Consider the following 5,586-nt stretch of genomic DNA (forward strand, 5'->3'; position numbering starts at 1 on the left):
TTTAATATATAGGCGGGTACCATTGGCAATTAACTTTGATGCAAGAAATTCAAGTCTGACTTGAAACCCTGTCACCTCTAATGGCAGCTCCCTCCTTATCTCCCCATTCCTGATGCTGGTGGCTGCTGTTTTTGAGAATCCTTGGGACATTAGTGGTGACAGATAGCTTGGGTTAGGTCATGAATATGTGGGCTCTCTACCCTTGGGTGACTAGGGCAAAAGTGTCCATAAAATTCAGACTTGCTGCCATGTCCAATTGGCCTACACTACTTGGTGTGAGCTCAGTGACATCATTATAAGCAAGTAATTATGAAGGCAAATCTGCCAGTGAAAAAAGGTTTAAATTGTACATTGGCCTTGTTCCTGTTAAAGGGAAAAGAGCTAATGATAAGATATGAGGTCTCAGTGGGCCCATATTAAGTCTCTGCAGCCACACCCTGGATAGGCCAAGGCTCTCCAAGAAGACCAAATCTGAATTGTTTTCCAGGGATTCATGCCACTACTGTTCCCTTTCTTCATTAGCTTGAAATCAGGCTTTCTTTTGTCAGTACAGGAGATTGGCACATAGTAGGTCGTTAAATAATTTTTTATTAACGAGTCTAATTAGGGTGGTGGCAAATTGGAGTTTGCAAAACTAATTGAAAATGGTAGGGAAGAGCGGGGAAGGGAGGTTAGGGAAAGGAAAGAGCCAAAGGCGACCCTGGTTTCTAGCTTAGGTGACTGGGAGAGTCCACTGACAAAAAGAGGGAAGTGAAGAAAGGGAGCCCCATTAGGGGAAAGATAGCCATTACAAAATCAGTCAGAAGGACACTCAAGGGCCATATAGTTCAACATACACATTAATAAGAATCTTCTCCACGACATAACTAGCAAGTGCTTATGGGCAATCCAGCCTTCCAAAGGCTGGATTCCATTTTTGCCTAGCTCTGATTGTTAGGATTTTTTTCTTTACATCAAGTCCAAAGCAATTAACCTAGAAACATTTATTAGGCAGGTGCATGGGGTGTTCAGGTAAGACTAGTACCTCTGGTGTGAGGGCTTGCCGAGTCCTTATCCACCTCTCACTCAACTCTCACCTGTGTCTCCAAGAAGCTGTAGCACGTGCAGAGGCCACACCATGGTAAAACTGTCTTGGTATATGGGCTAATCCAGGCTGAAGGTAACCAACAGACCTCAAACCCGTTGGTGAGTTAGAGGGATGTCTGCCCCCAGCATGTGAAGAATTCCCCCAGAGGAATAGGTGGGTGGGAACAATTTGTTCCAAAAGTCATGAAGGCAGCTGAAGCAGGTGCTGTGGAATGCATGGAGAGCTGGGTCAGAGATCAGAGACATCAGGTCGTCCACTGCATCCCAGGCCCTCATCAATCTCTTGCCTTTTTTTCCTGCCACTGGATTTTGATGACTGTGTGGGATTTGATGACAACAGGGGATTGACCTAATTCAGACCCAAACCAGAATGCCTCCTGTCCAGGAGCTTACTCTAGGGGGAAAGATGGACAACATGTGAAAACTCAGTTATGTACAAGTTACATTCAACCAAGTAGGTGATTTTGGGGCAATCCCCCTTTCTGGCATACCTACCTCTTGTCCTCAAGTTTACCTTGTGGTTATGACAGGCACCTTTTGGAGGGTAGGCTCCAAGTGCTAGGGCAGTGACTGATAATTATTAATCCTGCCTCCCCCCTTTCTATTTTGGGTGGGACAGAGTAAGCTGCACAGGATGAGCAGGTATGGATGGATTGCAGTCTTCATGACAGATCTCATTACATTATCTTTCCTCCTAACCTCACCACTCTTCCAAACATCCCTATGACTATAAAGGACACCGTCATCCTCCCAGTCACACATGTCATCTCCCAGTCACAAGCTCAATGGTATCTTCCACTCCACTCTCTCACCCCACCTTTTTTTTTTTTTTTTGAGAGAAAAAGGCAGGGCAATTGAGGTTGTGACTTGCCCAAGTTAGTAAGTGATTTTTCTAAAGCAAAAGTCTGACCACTGAGAATAGTCACTTGCCTGTTCTCAATAAACTCCAATGGCTTCCAATCAGTTCTAGAATCAAATATTATTTTATCTATAACACATCCTGTGCAGCTCACTGGATAGAGGGCTGGCCCTGGACCTAAGTTCAAATCCAGCCTCAGACGCTTACTAGCTGTGTGACCGCAGGAAAGTAATTTAATCCTATTTGTCCAGTATCTCTATCTGTGAAATGAGCTAGAGAAGGAAACAGTGAAACACTCCAGTATCTTTGCCAAGAAAACCCTAAATGGGATCGCGGAGAGTCAGATACAATTGAAATGACTCCACAATAACAATGTTCCTTTTAAAATGGCCATTTTTGATGTTTTCTAATGTATGTTATTATTAGTACAGTCATACCTGTATACAACTTTTAAATAATTATATAAGCATAAGTATATGGGGGGGGGCAGCTAGGTGGTGCAGTGAATAGAGCACCGACCCTGGAGTCAGGAGGACCTGAGTTCAAATCTAGCGTCAGACACTTAACACTTACTAGCTGTGTGACCTTGGGCAAGTCATTTAACCCCAACTGCCCTGCCCTCCCCCCTTCAAAAAAAAAAGCAAATAAGTATACTGCAGGGGGAGGTTATGGGCTCAAAAACATTTTTTATTGGTAGAAGTACATAAAAGTTTAGAGACTCTATTGCCATATTTGACACTTACCAGTCATATAGGTGTGCACAAGTCACTTAAATTTTCTAACCCTCAGTTCATGTTTTCATAAAATGGAGAATATGAAACCTGCAGCACCTCCCTCAGAGGGTTATTTTGAGGTTCAGATGAGAAGACATTTTAATCTTTTTTTTTTTTTTTGCTTTTTTTGGAAGGGGGAAGGCAGGGCAATTGGGAGTAAGTGACTTGCCCAAGGTCACATGACTAGTAAGTTTTAAGTGTCTAAGGCAGGATTTGAACTCTGGTCCTCCTGACTCCAGGGCCAGTGCTCTAGTCCCTGCACCACCTAGGCGCCCCTTTTAATTTTTTTTTCTTTCTGTTTTTGGGTTTGTTTGTTTTTTTTTTGAGAAAACATTTTAAATGCTTTGCAAAATTTAAATTGTTTTATTTAACAAGAACACCCATAAATGCTGTTAGGCCCAGCTGGAATACTCTCCCTCTCAGTGCTGGACTAACACACTGGAAGACCAGGTTCATACTTAGAGAAGTCTGTCACTCAGAGACTGAGACCAAAATCTTTTGTCTCTGGCTTTTTATGCCCTAACCCTAGCTTTAAGTAATTTTCCCTAGACCTTTAGGAACTCAGAAATGCATAAAATATATGTATAGTATTGTATAATATCAATATATTTTATCTTTGAATGCCATAATAATTCAGACTTCTCTGGTAACGAGGGCCAAAAACTTTTACAAAGATTTTCCGGATTGCAGGGGTATGGTACCCCTAACCCCAGTAATATGGAAGGGATAACTGTACTATGTGAATCAGGTTTCAGACAGCTATCTTTTTCCTCACTTAGAGATATGCTTACATAAGATATCCACAAGCATGTGAATGACATTAAAAGATGCCAATAAACATCCGTAATAACTTCTGATATATTGTTTCAGGAGATTGATACTTAAAATGTCAAAACATGAAGCATTTTGAGAAACTATTAAACCATCATTTCACCTTCACCTTGGTTCTGCACTGTACACATGGTTCCCTCCAGGTTCATATCTTCTAGTATACTAGACTAGGGATTGAGCTCCTCTCTTTGAATGAAGAAATTTTTCCTGCTGTCAGGGAAGCAAGTCAGGATTTCTTGACCTCTCAGACTCAGAAATTTTTCTGAAAGGCTGGAAATGTCCATCTTGGGATCACTGTTCAGTTACCTATACTCAGCAAAGAAAAATAAATAACAAAAGGTAGTTGTGGGTCCAAGGTGCAGGCACATGTATTAGCAATAGGTAAATGTGCTTACAATTCAATGTTTCTACTGGCGGTGAGAGGGGGGTCTGGGCCCTAGCTCATCCCTACAGGGAGAGTTCCTAAGAACCTTGATACTATCCAAGGATGGGAAGAGAGATCTAATAATTCACTCCACAGTTCACAAGGTGCACCTCTGGTCAAGAAGGGTGGGGAGGAGACCAAGGGCATCTCTGATTTTATTATGCAAAACCTACAGGGCATAAGCAAGTCCCGCAATCAGTCTCAACAGATGAAATTCCTTTTCTTTTTTTAATCACATTGGAGTATCGGCCTAAAGTGTCATTGTTGAGTCAAAGGGGATATACAGTGCAGTCATCTTTAGGGTATAATTCCAAATTGCTTTCTACCGGCATTGCATTAATGTGCCTTAGTTCCCACAGGCCCTCCCAACAATAATCATTTTCCTATTTTATCATTTTGCCCATTGGATACATTTGACATAGAACCTCAGATTGGTTTAAATTTGAATTTCTATTATCATGATTATAATTGGATCAGAGCAATTTTCATATTAACTGTTGATATCTCAATTTTCTTTTGAGAAATGACTATTCATATTCTTTGAGGATTTATGTATTAGAAAAAATGTCTTTATGTGAGTTCCCAATAAATCTTGGAATCAGATTTTTATCAGGTAATTTACAATAATTTTTCCCCCAATTAGCAGGTAGCTGGTTTAGATGGCTGAACTAGCAATGAACAAGGCTTTTCTGTTTTTCCTTTGAATCAATCAACCTCAGTTTAAAAGCAGTTCAAAAAAACCCATCAGTTTAAAAGTCCCTGAAGGCCATTGTATGTACTGGAGTGACGTAATAGAAAGGCTATTGATCCAAAGTTCTAGTACTTCTAGGCTATGCTTCCTTCCCATTTTGTTTTTCAGTAGTTCCCTTGATATTCTTGTCTTTTTGCTTAGGGCTAGAGAAAAGGGAAGCTAGGTGTCTTGTCTCAGAGAATAGAGCTCTGGGCTTAGAGTCAGGAAGACCTCAGTTCAAATCCAGTCTCAGACGCTTACTGGCTGAGTGACTCTGGGCAAGTCACTTAACCTGTCTGCCTCAGTTTCCTCAAATGTAAAACAAGGATAATAATAAAGCCCACTTCCCAGGGTTGCTGTGAGGATCAAATGAGAAAATGTTTGTAAAACGCTGAGCACAGTGCCCATAACATAACAGGTACTTAATAGAATGCTTATTGATTTTCTAGGGCTCTTCTGCCCTATGATGGGACAGTGTTACCGAACGCCTAAGCTGCACTACCATTGCTGGGACCTGACTCCCCTTCCCATCCTAGCCCAACCCCTATGGTAGGTTTGATTCTGTTGCTGGGTTGCTATTTCCCTCCTGTGCCCAGTTAGAGTACTGTGCTTGCTGCCATGACTGCTCTCCTGGCTGGGGCTGAATATTTGAAGATACAGAACCTTTGCTCCTGGCTGGCTGACACACAGGCTGGCTCAGGAAGCCCCAAAGGATTCTAGCTGGTCACACCAGGACTTGCAGTAAACCCCTTCTGCTGTCAGTCAGGAGGTCCTGACATGTCAATTCATAAGGCTACTCCTGAGACCAGGAGCTCCCAGATCAGGATCACCCCCCTGCATTCAAGAACAAAGCAACATAAGCACCAATGAAACCAGGGACTCC

This window comes from Petaurus breviceps, unplaced genomic scaffold (genome assembly GCF_028583685.1).
Source record: "Petaurus breviceps papuanus isolate PSGF00001 unplaced genomic scaffold, PetGlider_PUasm1.0 154, whole genome shotgun sequence".
Taxonomy (NCBI): Eukaryota; Metazoa; Chordata; class Mammalia; order Diprotodontia; family Petauridae; genus Petaurus; species Petaurus breviceps.